General features: G+C 42.3%; 1 protein-coding gene across 1 annotated transcript in view; it reads left to right on the forward strand.

Annotated features, from left to right (window-relative positions):
* Positions 1-6: 6 nt before the first annotated feature.
* Positions 7-14,043, forward strand: part of LOC101352695 (non-canonical poly(A) RNA polymerase PAPD5) — a 61,315-nt gene continuing 47,278 nt past the window's right edge. The window contains exon 1 of the mRNA XM_004371642.1: positions 7-232. The gene's annotated coding sequence lies outside the window, so the exon portion shown is untranslated. The remainder of the gene's footprint in view (positions 233-14,043) is intronic.

Below are 14,043 nucleotides of genomic sequence, written 5' to 3' on the forward strand. Positions count from 1 at the left end.
CCCCGTCCCCCCACGCCTCGGCCGCTGCCCCCAGCGCGGAGCCCGCCGACCCGGCCTCGGGCAGCAGCAACAAGAGGAAGCGCGACAACAAGGCCAGCACCTACGGACTCAACTACAGCCTGCTGCAGCCCAGCGGAGCACGGGCCACGGGGGCAGGCCGGGCGGACGGCAGCGGGGGCGTGTACAGCGGTACCCCGTGGAAGCGGAGGAACTACAACCAGGGAGTCGTGGGGTGAGTGGTGGTGGCCTTGCGGCCTGTGGCCTGGCCCCTGCACACGCGCCGCCGGGCACACGCCCACAGAAAGGGGGGTTAGGGAGGAGACTGGGGAGGGCGCGCCCTATGGCCTGCCTTGGTTGCCGCTCCACGGGGGGGGGGGGCTGATGGCCATCCCCGCACCCCCCAGCCGACCACCCCTTCCCCCGCCCTCCTTAGCCATCCATATCTTCCCCACTCCCCTGAGCCATCCACACCCTCCCCCACCTCCCTTAGTCATCCACACCTTCCCCCTTCCTCTTAACCATCCATACCTTCCCTGATCCCCCTTATCCGTCCACACTTTCCTCCTCTCTCCCTTAGTCAAACACACCTTTCCCGTCTCCCCGCCAGCCATCCAGCCGTCCTCCCCATCATCACACCCCAGGATGAGATCGCTTAACACAGGCACATCGTTTCTTTCTTTGAGAACATTTGTGTTTTAGTGTCTTCTGATGTACAGGATCTGGAGGAGCGTCCCTTGCCAAGAATAGAAACATCCAGAATGTTCCTCCCCTTCCCCCAATCCCAAACGGGAATCATGTCAGCCCTGCAAGGCATTGCCTGCTGTTGACCCTTTGGCTCATCTTTTCTTTTTTAAATTAATTTTCTGCGTTAGGGATGCCCTGTCTATACGGAAGGAAGAATGGGATGGCAGCTAAGTTTAGGCTGGTAGAAGTGGCAAGCTCAGGCTTCCGAGGCCCTGATAGAACTTTCCAGAAGTTCATGGTCCACGGCCCCAGCTTCTCACTGTAAAGTTGTCATCTTGGCAGGGACAGCCAACGCTTTTCATTCTAGGGGTAACTTTATGCTAATAAGTGAATGTTGCACCACTAGCGACTTTCTGTTTAAAGTTCAGCTCTTACAAAATGGAATCTTACCTGACGTCTAGTGCATTATGTACATAAGCAGGGAATGTTTCCAGCTAGATTCCCCTTCTGGAAGCATCTCTGTGTTAAGAGAGTTTCTTTTGTAAAATAAAGCTTTTGGATCATGGTTTTTTATGGGGGGGGGGAGGGGTGTGTTTAGCTTGAACATGGAGAATGGGACTTTCAAATTGCTTTTCATTTTTTCAGATCCTGTTTTGCATTGAGGCTATAGTAGGCAAATGAAATCACTGTTAGTAATCCCGTGTGAAGCTTTTCCTTCTTATATTCACCCATTCAGATCTGCCTTGCTTTGGCAAGGAGAGACATTTCTGTGGACCTTTTTAAAGGTTTGGGTAAAATGAGGTAGTGGGTTCCATCTGCTTCTAGTGGGCTGGAGTCTGCAATCGGCTAGTGTCACAACTCCCACCTTTTATGGGAAATGCAGTTGAGCATTTTAGGACTGGTGCTGGGGTATGTGTCAGACCTGCCCTCACTTTCCAGAGGGGAACCCTATAGGGTTGAATCCTCTGTTGCTAAACTTCAAGGGCGCTCTCCATGGTCATCACGGTTTAATAAAAGGCTTGTGGTTCCATCCTGTTAGCATTTCTAAGTCAAATTTACTGACAAGCAAATTGATAACGAGGGGTTCTGGTAGTTTCATTTCACAGGAACAAGCTCCAGTTAAGTAAACCTTGTCACCTAAAATCTTGAATTTCCGTGATTGCGTCTTACTGAACCCTCTTTGCTTATGAGTCTAGAAAATACACGATCTACGTCCAGAATGCCGGCTGCCTCTTGTTTGGATAGGTTAGAAATTGCCCTCTCTGCTACTTGCTGTTTAACGTAGAGGGCACTGTAAGAGTGAAAGGTTCACATTTCAATCTGTGTAGAAGCAAAGTGTACGTGTTCTTGATTCAAATGTTATATTGCCCTCAAGAGGGTTAAGGAGAGGAATTTTCGTTTCCCAAAGGGATTACTGTTTAAAAACTGATTGTAAACCCGTTTTAAAACTGCTTGTCACTCCATCTGACTTTCCATTCTTTTGCCTCCCCCTCTAGATGATCCCAGCAGTTCAAAATTTTAAAAAAATATTCAATTCTGAGGACCTTCCAGTTTTGAAAAATGTATTGTTCTTAGAGTGTTTTTTTTTTTAAGAGTGTCTGGGTGCTTGAAAATTCTTGTTTTAATTTATGGATTCTAATTTCTTAACATTCCAGGAAGTCTTCCCATTTTCAGTACTGATATTTAAAAAAATCTGAATTCAAAATACATCAGTGCTACAGGCTGTTCTGAAATTAAATACAGGAAAATTGTTACCAACCTTTTCTGAGCTCTTAGGACTGACACTTAAGTAATAGGTTAACAAATTACAGTGGTCCCTGGCCTCTGAACTGACAGTCTAGGTAGGGAGACAAGGCAAAAGCACATGAAAAGTGAATGAGACCCAAAGACAATAATCTACATACACTCTCTTGCATCTGCCTTATCTCTTGGTGTTCTCTGTTTCAGCCAAATGGATCGTTGACTTATTCCCTGAATGCTCTGAACATTCATTCAAGATTGAGTTAAAAATCCTGACTTCTGCTGCCTGAGTTCTTAATTTTGTGGTTCTTCCTCTGAACTCTTGAGGCACTTGGCTTTATGTGCTTGGTATAGCTAGCTTATGCTTAATTTTCCTTTTATATATATGCTTCCTCTTACTTACTAGGTGGAAATTAATGTAGGGTAAGACATTTGGATTTCATTCTGAAGTCTTCACAAGTCCTCTTTCGAAGTTCAGCTCCCCTGGGCTCACCATGGAAACCCTGGTGGCATAGTGGTTAAGAGCTATGGCTGCTCACCAAAAGGTTGGCAGTTCGAATCCACCAGGTGCTCTTTGGAAACTCCATGGGGCAGTTCTCCTCTGCCCTATAGGGTCGCTATGAGTCGGAATCGACTCGATGGCAATGAGTTTGGTTTTTTGTTGGGCTCAACATCTCAGCCTTCTTCCTCATGTACCCATAGGCCCAGGGAGTTGGTTCATTCTTCTTTTTTCTAAGTTGTGCCCGCTTACTCTATTTTTTTGGATTCATTCGCCTCCAGGGCTGGCTATGGTGTAGATTGCAGCCTGCCCAGCTTCCTCTGGTTGTCTGTGAAAACGAGTCAGACGCCATTTTCTTTTCAAGGATTTGATGATCACCACGGGAAAGGAAAGGATGACAAAAAGTGGCAAACACAGGGAACCTTGATCCTGAGCCCTGGTGTCCAGAAACTTGTGGGAAGGTGCTTGTCTGAGCCCATAAGGATAAGTCTGTGTTGGCCCCATTGCCAGATTCATAAATATTTTTTCAAGAGTTTGGGTGACTTGTCCAAGATAATGTTTTGGACTGTGAATTTGGCTGTGGGATGCCAAGAAAACCTTAGTGGGAAACTCAGGTTTAAGCAATAATTTCTTGAACAAGAATGTAGGAATGGAGATGGGAAGGAAGAGTGAATATGAGGGGTATTACACGGCGAGGACGAAGAGCAGTTTTGACTTCCTTCATGGGTTTAGTGATCATACTACAGCTTTGTGCGTGAGTGACTGGAGAAATGTTGGTGTTACCTTTGAAAATAAAGGCTAGAGAGACTGCTGTTTTGGGGCAGAAGATAAGGTGAGGCTTAGGTGGGAAATGTCTAGAGGGGAGTTGAAGTTTGAGGGCCGAGATCTGCTCTTTACCAGAGAAGGCAACGTCTTTCCTTATGCCCTGTCCCCTCGTGCACGTTTTTCATTATAGCACGGTTAAAGCTGAGATGCTGATGCGTTTCTTTGGCGCTGGCATTCTGGCTTATTTCTGCTTATTTCTACACAGTAGGATCCATGACTGGTTTTACAGCTGGGATACAAAGCAGTCGAGCTTTCACAGGTTAAGTATAAAAGAACTGAGAGGTCTTATTCCTCTAAGTTTAATTTTTGTGCATTTGCAGATGTAGCTCACAGTAATTCTTCAGCGAACTCAGACTTCTGGGTTATTGAATATTCTGCATTTGCGTACTAAAAAGTCCTTTTAAGAAGACGTTAGGTTATCTACAGTGTAGACTCTACGCTGACAGTGTGATTCATATTTGAGAGTCTCCTGAGATCCCATACTCTGTTCAGCAAAGTTACTTTCATGGCACAACTTCTGTCTTTTACGCAAACTCTGTGACTGGTGGATGTTGTCACCGTCAGAAGCACTGGCATTTCGTTTGCGGCATCTTCTTCAGCCCCCATCACTGTGTTAGCTGTTGCAAAGCAAAACGAGACAGTAAGTGAGTAGAGCTGTTTAGAGTCCACCCTGTGTTCACACTTAAGGTTTAGTGCATTGCAGGAGAGGAAGGAGGGGAGACAGACACTAGAGAAGTCTAAGCAGGAAGGGGATGTTTGATAGAAAAATTCTGGTCCTGGTAGGTTAGATGCCCTTACATCTTAACTTCTTCCATGGGACTGCTACCAGGAATCCTGGTGTTAGGAGTCAGAAGGTCCACGGGAAGAGAGAGCTCAGTGCTCCCCTGCTGATAGGGGACCTGGTCAGATGGTTGTCTCATTTGTTGGTTCTCAGGCAACCTGTCTTTTCCAGGAATGGTGTAGACACCCCGACAATGGCTGGGTATTCTCATACCTGCCGAAGTGGGCAAAAATGGAGGTCACGTTTTCTGTAGAAAAGTAAGCTGTTGCGTGATTGATTTCACACAGCTTTTCATTCCCTCTTCAGTTGAATCGGAGCCCTGGTGGCGCAGTGGTTAAGAGCTTGGCTGCTAACCAAAAGGTCGGCAGCGCGAATCTACCAGCTGATCCTCGGAAACCCTATATGGCAGTTCTACTCTGTCCTGGAGGGTCACTAGACGGCAACGGGTTTGGTTTTTTTGGTTCATTTGAATCGATTTGAGTAACGTTTAGTGGAGGAAACTATTTCAGGATCACACCTACAACATTAGAGAGCTGTATTACTCTCTCACACACATGTAAGTATAGAGTAGTCCTGAAGGGGCTAGAGGTCTAAGAGGTTCACTTTGGAAGAATTAGGGTCCGGTTCCCAGCAGCTGGTCTGAGACTCCTGTCTCTGCTCTCTCTGCAGAGCTGGCTGGACAGCTCAGAACCTGCTCGAGGAATTCAGAGGACAGCAAGTAGAATGTTCTTTCCACCCCTCAGAATATTTTCTAGCGACGTAACTGCTGCAGAACACCATAAAGGCTTCAAATTCATTTTACCATGTTTGAGATTACATAGAATTATTTTTTCGTAAGAGAATATCTGCTGAAGTTGAGGATGGTCTTGATCTAGACTTTTCATTAATTTGGAACCAAACAGCAGGTGATAGGTTTACAGTCATGTGCCATATAGTGTCCGTTGGGGCAAGGTCCAGCTGCATACATGTCCGTCCGTGGTCCGGATGCAGCAAATGCGGCAGTTGCCTGCAGCAGCACATGTATCTCATGTCTCTTGTATAGGAAACGATTGCGTTGCCAGGCGTATAATGTTACAGTACGCATGTAACCTATAACAAGACGTCCTGATAGTCGTAATAAACGCCTCTGTTACTGGCTTATGTACGTACCGTACTGTACTTTCTATCGTTATTTTAGCGTGAACTTTCCCTACTTAGAAATAAAAATTTACCGTGTAACAGTGTGTGCTTCAGCTCATAGGCGGCAGCATCCACTCTCGCGTCTGCACCACAGCCGAATCCCGTAACATTCTGTCTCACAGGACGTATCGTGGACATTCAGTGACGCACGACTGTGTTTCCGTCTGATTAAGTTACTTAATGATGTAAGAGACTGTTGTATATTTCCATGTGGCTTTGGGCCATGTAGAAATTTGGATTAAAGGTTTTTGAAAAAACTGAATTTGGCGCTGTTGATGTTGTGCCCTGGCTCCTTATTCACTTGAACAACTTTAAATCTGAAAAAATCTTGCCATGGACGCGGGAGACACGTTGTATCTGGAAACTAAACTCAGAAATTCTAGCTCAGGTCATGCTTTCTGCTGAAATAGTTGTGTATATTTTATGCAGAAACATGTATTTTCAAATTAGTTGACTTAATAAAAGTGCTCAATAAAATGGTAGCCTTTATTACCATGTTCCCAGTGTTGTGCTAAGCCCTTAGGCATCTACTATCATGTTAACCTTCTCCTACGTGGCCGCGTCTAATTGTACTTAACTTTTTTACTTTGAAATGATTGTAGATTCACAGGAAGTTTTAATAACCTAGTTATTCACCCTTGATTTTCTTGTTTGTAATGCAGTGCTCACCCCACTCTTCCTTAAGAATACATGTTAGTTTTAAAAATCTATGTATATTTTACAGTGTTATTAATAAATGCTAATTGTCAAAAAAAAAAAAACCCAGAAAATATAGCTAAACCAAAGGAAGAAAAAAATAATGCCTATGATACCAAAACCAGGATATAACTGCTGTTAACGTTTGTGTACGTATTTTTAACGTGTTCATGCATAATTTCTTTTTATCAGTATGGGCTCCTGTGAGTATACTTTTAAATTATTTTTCCAGTTTAAAGAACTTGTTTTTATCCTAAGATTATTTTTTTCTTCTTTGGGCATCCGAATATTGTGGATATACTTTTTTGACTCATTTTTTTAAGAAATTGTTTAATGTTACAAGTATATATTCATATCAGATATATTTCTACAGCCATGGCCTTTAACAAAGCGCTGTACCTACTGTGTGTGTCCGTAGTACTTCATTGGTTGAATGTACCTTAGTTTATTTCACCAGCCCTCCGTTGTTGGCCATTACCTTTGTTCTCAGTCTTTTGTTTCTGTATCAAAGACTTGCTTTTAGCATAGCCTTTGCCTCAGCCAAGATTATTTTCTTTTTCTCAGTTATTTTCATTGAGATATAATTCATATACCATAAAATTCACCCTTTAAAAATGTACAGTTCAGTGGTTTTAGTATATTCACAGGTTGTGCAAGCATCACAGCTGTCTAATTCTAGAATAGTTTCATCACCGTAAAAAGAAACCCTCTACCCGTTAGCAGTCACTCACCTCCCCCCGCCCCCACCGCAGCCCCTTGCAGCCGCTAATCTACTTTCTGTCTCTGTTTATTTGCCTGTTCCGGACATTTCATGTAGATGAAATCGCACAATACGTGGCCTTGCATCTCACTTCTCTCACTTAGCACCGTGTTCTCAAGGTTCATGTATGTTGTAGCGTTTCTTCTTATGGCTGAATAATCCATTGTATGGATACTGCCATATTTTGTTTATCCATTCTTCAGTTGATGAACATTGGGATTGTTTTCACTTTTTGGCTATTACGAATAATGCTGCTGTGAACGTTATGTACAAGATTTTGTTTGAACATCTGTTTTCAATTCTCTTGGGTATATACCTAGAAGTGGAATTACTGTATCATATGGTAACAATGTGTTTATCCATTTGAAGAATTGCCAAACCGTTCTCCATTGTGGTTGCGCCATTTTACCTTCCCACCAGCAGTGCATGAGGGTTCCAGTTTCTCCACATCCTTGTCAACACTTGTTATTGTCTGTCTTTTTTATTATGGCCATCCTAGTTAATGCGTGTGAGGTGCTATCTCATTGCGGTTTTGATTTGCATTTCTCTAATGACTAGTAAGGACTCCCTGGTTGGTGCAAATTGTTAATGCACTAGGTTGCTAACCTAAAAGGTTGGAGGTTTGAGTCCACCCAGAGGTGCCTCGGAAGAAAGGCCTGGCAATCTGCTTCCAAAAAATTGGTCCTAGCCCAGTTCTATTCTGACACACGTTGAGTTGACATGAATTGGGGCTGACTCTGCGGCAACTTTTTTTTTTAAAGACTAATGACGTTGAGCATCTTTCATTGTCATTTGGCCATTTGTATATCTTTGGAGAAATGTCTGTTCAAATCCTTTGACTATTTAGAATTTGATTTATTTGTCTTTTTATTGTTGGGTTATAAGAGTTCTTTGTTTATTCTGAATACCTACACTTATCACCTAGGTGATTTGCAAGTATTTCCTCCCATTCTTTGGGTTTTCTTTCACTGTCTTGATAGTGTCCTTTGAAGCAGGAAAGGTTTTTTATTTTTATTTTTTATGAAGTCCGATTTGTGTGTTTTTTCTTTTGTTCCTTGTGCTTTAGGTGTCTCATCTAAAAACCAGTCGCCTAGTCCAAGATCATGAAGATTTACACCCACCTTTTCTTGTTAAAGTTTTATAGTTTAAACTCTTATATTTAGGTCTTTGATCCACTTTGAGTCATTTTTCTGTGTGGTGTGAGGTAGGAGTCCAGCTTCATTTTTTTCATGTGGATACCCAGTTGTCCCAGCACCATTTGTTGAGAAAACTAGTCTTCACCCATCGAATGGTCTGGGCACATGATTATTTCTTGAGAATAAAGTTTTAATATGGAGGGTTTTTGTATACTCTAAGGATTTTGTCAAATTACCCTGTAGAAAGGTTGGGCCAGTTCACCCTTGCAGTCAGCAGTGAATGAGAGTCCCAGTTTTCCCTAAATTCTCACCAATGCTAAATATTACAGTTAAAAACAAAAACTAATACAAAATAAAACACTTTTGTCAATTTTATAAGTGAAAAATAGTATTTTATGGGTTTAATTTACATGTATCTTCACATTCATTGGCTGTTTTCCTTTTCAGTTGCTTGTTTTCACTGCCCATTTTTCTTTTGAAGATGTTTGTGTTTTACTAATTTGTAAGAACTCTTTAATTATACTAAGTTTTGGTCTGTTCTGTTGTGTGTATGTATGTGAGTGTATATGTATATAGATTTTGTCGATGATTTTTAAAAGTCTTACTAGACTACATTTTATGTATAATAAGATTCACTCATTTTAACTGTACAGTTAGATGACTTTTGGTAGATGTTACAGCTATATAGCTGCCACTACCATCAAGAGACAGGAAGATGGTGCAGAACATTTCCATCACCCCCCAGATTATCCTTATGCCCCATTACAGTTAGCCCTCTTCCTCCATCCCTGGCTCCAAGCAATCATTTTTGCCTTTTCTAGGATTTCATATAAATGGAATTGTATGTAATACGAAGTCTGTTGTGCCTGAGGTCTTCTGTTAGCATGATGTTTCAGCCATTCATTCATATTGTTGTATGTATCGGTATCTTGTTACTTTTGAACGCTGAGTAGGATTCCATTGTATGGATCTACCGCAGTTTATCCATCTGTTATGATCTATAGAGGAGCCCCGGTGGCACAGCTAACCAAAAGTGGTGGCTGGGTTCAACCCAGCAGCTCTGTGGTAGGAAGACCTGGTGATCTTCTTCCATAAAGATTACAGCCTAGAAAACCCTATGGGGCGTTTCAACTCTATCACACGAGGTTGCGAAGAGTCAGAGTCCACTCAAAGGTACCCAACATGACCTATGGAATTTTCAAACATGTTTTCTGCTTTTGGTATTATATCACTTGTTTTTGCATCTGGCCTCTGAACAGACAAGACTCATCCACATATTTTTTGGTTGGATAACCAACTGCTGCATGCAGAGCACTATGCTTGGCTTTCTGTGGAAGTAGAGACAGTAAAACATGTTCCTGGCATTCTAGGAAGTTATGATCTGATTGGGTAGATATGCTTAAGGTGGAAAGATTGCTTGTGACTAGTGAGGTAAGGACAGACTTTTCAAAGGGTAGAGATTTCTACTAGGTTTTGAAAGATTTAAGTTTTGACAGGTTAGAAAGGAAAAGCTGATTGTATTGTTTTAAAATTATAAGCTGTAAAGAGACAGATTGACTATATAGTATTTAGCATAATTGAGGAGCCCTGGTGTCCCGGCTGCTGTCATGGATTGAATTGTGTCCCCCCAAAATACCTGTCAACTTGGCTAGGTCATGATTCTCAGTATTGTATGATTGTCTACCATTTTGTCACCTGATGTGATTTCCCTATGTTTTGTAAATCCTGTCACTGTGATGTTAATGAGATAGATAAGCGACAGTTATGTTAATGAGATCCACAGCATTAGATATCGTCTTAAGCCAATCTCTTTTGAGAATAAAAGAGAAGTAAGTGAGCAGAGAGACAGGAGGCCCTCATACCACCAAGAAAGCAGTGCTGGGAGCAGAGTGCATCCTTTGGACCTGCAGTTCCTGCATGGAGAAGCTCTCAGACCAGGGGAAGATTGATGACAACGACTTTTCCTCCAGAGCCATCAGACAAAGTGTTCCCCTGGAGCTGACACTATGAATTTGGACTTCTAGCCTCCTAGACTGTGAGAGAATAAACTCTTATGCTTGTTGAAGTCATCCTCTTGTGGTGTTTCTGTTATAGCAGCACTACATGACTAAGACAGCTGCTAACCAAAAGGTTGGCAGTTCGAATCCACCAGTTGCTCCTTGGAAACCCTGTGACCCACTGACCTGTTGCCGTCGAGTTGATTCCGACTCATAGCGACCCTACAGAACAGAGTAGAACTGCCCCACAGGGTTTCCAGGGAGCAGCTGATGGATTCGAACTGCTGACCTTTTGGTTAGCAGCCAAACGCTTAACCACTGCACCACCAGGACCCCTGGAAGCCCTAAGGGACAGTTCTAATCTGTCCTGTAGGGTTGCTGTGAGTCGGAATTGACTCAACGGCAACAGATATGGTTTGGTTTTAGCATGATTGAGATAGATGGTGAACTAAATTTAATAACTATTGTGATAGTTGACCTCTCTGAAAGGAATTTTGAGATCTGAAAGTACTCTAATTCAGTTTTTAAAACCTTTTTTATTATGGAAAATTACAAACATAATATGGAAGTAGAGAGAATAGAATAATGGACCTCCACAGACTCATCAACACAATTTCAGCAGTTATCAGCTCTTGGCCAGACTTACTTCAGTCCCACCCCAGTGCACTCCAGCCCCATGTTAATTGGAAACAAATTCCTGGTGTCACATCATTTCATCTATAAATGTTTCTGTATGTGTCTAGGTGAGAACGTTTAAAAAAACTGTAATCACAGTAGTATTATTATACTTCAATTACCAATAATACCTTAACAGTATCAAGTGTCCAATGTTACTTTTCTCCAATTGTCCCATAATTATTTTTTTTAACAATTTGTTGAAGTCAGAATCTAAATGAGGTTCTTATATTGCTATTGTTTGGAATGTCTTCTAAATCATTTACTCTATAAATTTCTCTGCAATCTATTTTTCCCTCCTGTTTATTTTTTGAAGGAGCCCTGGTGGGGCAGGGGTTAAGCACTTGGCTGCTAACCGGAAGGTCAGAGGTTTGAAACCCACCAGCCGCTCTGTGGGAGAAAGATGCGGGTAATCTGCTTCCATAAAGATTACAGCCTTGGAAACCCCATGGGGCAGTTCTACTCTGACCTATAGGGTCACTGTAAGTCAGAATCAACTTGATGGCAGTGGGTTTTTATTTATTTGCTTGAAGAAACCAGATTGTTTTTCCTATAGACTTTGCTATTGTCTGGATTTTAATGATCAGATTCCTGTGGTATCAGTTTAACACAGTCCTTTGTCTCCTTGTATTTTCTGTAAGTTTGTAATTAGATCTGTAGGCTTATTTAGATTTTTTTTTTTTTTTGATGAGGAGGGATGAGAATGCTTCATAGGTGGTGATGTGTATTTTTATCAGAAGACACAATGTCTGAGTGTCTTTTTGTGATATTAGTAGCCATTAATGGACTGTTGCCTATACTTACCAATTTGTTATTAGGATTGTAAACTTGTGATGTCCTGCTTGTCTTGATCCTTTGTTAGCTATTAGCTGGAACACTTCTAAAATGAGAAACTTTCCCTCCTCAGCTACTTGGTTATCATGACTGTACAGTTCCTATATGGGAAACAGAATAATATGCTTGATGAGCATCTTCTAGGAGTGATCAGTGAGTGATTTTGTTTTTTAGCATCATTAGGATTATGAATGGAAGGGCATTTGGTGTGTTTACAATCCAGGTTTTTGAGTGAGAAAGGGGATGTAACTTGTAACTGGCTCTGTCAATGAGCAGACATCCCTGAGCGAAGAGAAACAAGAGGCTGCGGGAAGCTGAAGTGGCCTTTGGGATCACTGGTGCCGTGTGTTTGGAAAGGGAAGTGAGTTCTTCCCTGCAGTGAACTATACTTGGCCTTTGGTTGGTGGCTAGGCCTGGCAAGGAGCCCTTCCCAGGCAGCACACCTGGCCTTTGCTTACAGTTTGTAGTAGCTGAAGAAAGCCGGGATGGACTTGGTGCCTTGGATTGTATTTCTTCGTCTTGTGCTAATATTCCGTGACCTTAGGGTAAAGGATTCCTGTCCTCATTCTAATGTAACCCATACAGCCTTACTGGAAGGATTCTACTGGAAGTAAATCTGTCAAGTGATACTGTCCCGCAATCAAATATTTGTTTAAAAAGCCACTATTTACATATAAAAACTATGTCGCAAGCGTGGTAGCAGCTGTGTAAAGTAAAGGCAGTGTGGCCTCAGTAAAGGAAGGCTCCAAGAAGAGAAGCTGAACAGTCTCTAGGTTTAGTGTGGCTTCAGCTTCCTTCAGTATTTGCAGGAGCCATTTCTGGGGAGGTCAGTAGGCAAAGCTGTCTTTGAGAGCTGGTTTATAGGACAGCCACAGAATTTTCTATTCTGAAGTAGCTGTTCCTCAATCTTTCCCTCCCCAAGGCTTGTAGTGGGTTTTTTGTTGTTGTTTGTTTAAGGGAGTGCTGATGGTAATAAGACTCTCATCTTTATTGTGTGTGACTTCGGAATAACGTATGGTTAGAGGAAATTAGAGAGAGCCCTGGCGGCGCAGAGGTTAACTGTTTGGTTGCTAAACTGAAGGGCTGGTTGTCTGAAGCCACCCCGCGGCTCTGCAGGAGAAAAGACCTGGCCATCTGCTCCCATTGCTGTCGAGTTGATTCTGACTGATAGCAACCCTATAGGACAAAGCAGAACTGCCCCATAGGGTTTCCTAGGCTATAATCTTTAGGGAAGCGGACTGCCGCATCTTTCTCCCATGGAGCAACGGGTGGATTCCAACCACTGTACCACCAGGGCCCTTTCCCATAAAGATTACAGCCTAGAAAACTCTATGGGACGGTTTTACTCTGTCACATGGGGTTGCTGTGAATCAGAATGGACTTGATGGCACCTAACAACCACAGCAACACAAATTAAGGTGGTGTCGGCAGGGAGAAGATTGAGGAGTTACCTTTACACTTGCTTTGATTCCAGATGTTTGTTTGTATTTCGGGACTTAGGTGACCAGTCTAATTTTCATTTGTGATTCACCTGGTAGAATATAATTATATTCAGTTAGGATTCCGTACGGTGTCATGAGGGGTAGGATTTTTTATTTATTTATTTATTTTATTTTTGTTGTTGTTAAAGGGGTAGGATTTTTATGTGAGTCAGCATAAAACTGTATATATAATGAATCAGATACTTGCAGAAGATACCAGACATTTATTTAAGGAGCACTCTGCGTACTCACTTGTCTCATATGTAGCCACATGATCGAATCACTACTGAGTGTGAGCTCAGAATCTTCAGGTATTATATACTCCAGTCTTTTCTTTTTACAGATAACTTAAGCCTCAGAGAGGTTAAATGACTTTACCAAGTTCCATAGCTACTTACTGACTTTTTTATCTTTGCCTGAAACCAGGGTTTCTTAGCCCTAGTCTAGAACAGACCCTAGTATACCACCAGGATCTGGTCCTACCAGCCTAAACCTGTGATACCAAATAAAACCATGCAGATAGTGGTATCCCGTTTAATGGGCTTTAAGGATAACTCCTAAACCAGTTACTTGAAATCGGCGTTCTCAATCCTGTCTGCCCACTAGGTTATCTGGGGAACTTAAAAAAATAAATGATGATTGGGACCCACCCCTCAGAGATTCTGATTTAATAGGTCTGTAGGGGGTGGTGGCACTCACATCGTATTTTAAAAAAAACGTGGACACGTTGAGAACCACTTCTCAAAGGATCTTCTA

Source organism: Trichechus manatus, unplaced genomic scaffold, assembly GCF_000243295.1.
Source record: "Trichechus manatus latirostris isolate Lorelei unplaced genomic scaffold, TriManLat1.0 scaffold00014, whole genome shotgun sequence".
In the NCBI taxonomy this organism is placed as follows: Eukaryota; Metazoa; Chordata; class Mammalia; order Sirenia; family Trichechidae; genus Trichechus; species Trichechus manatus.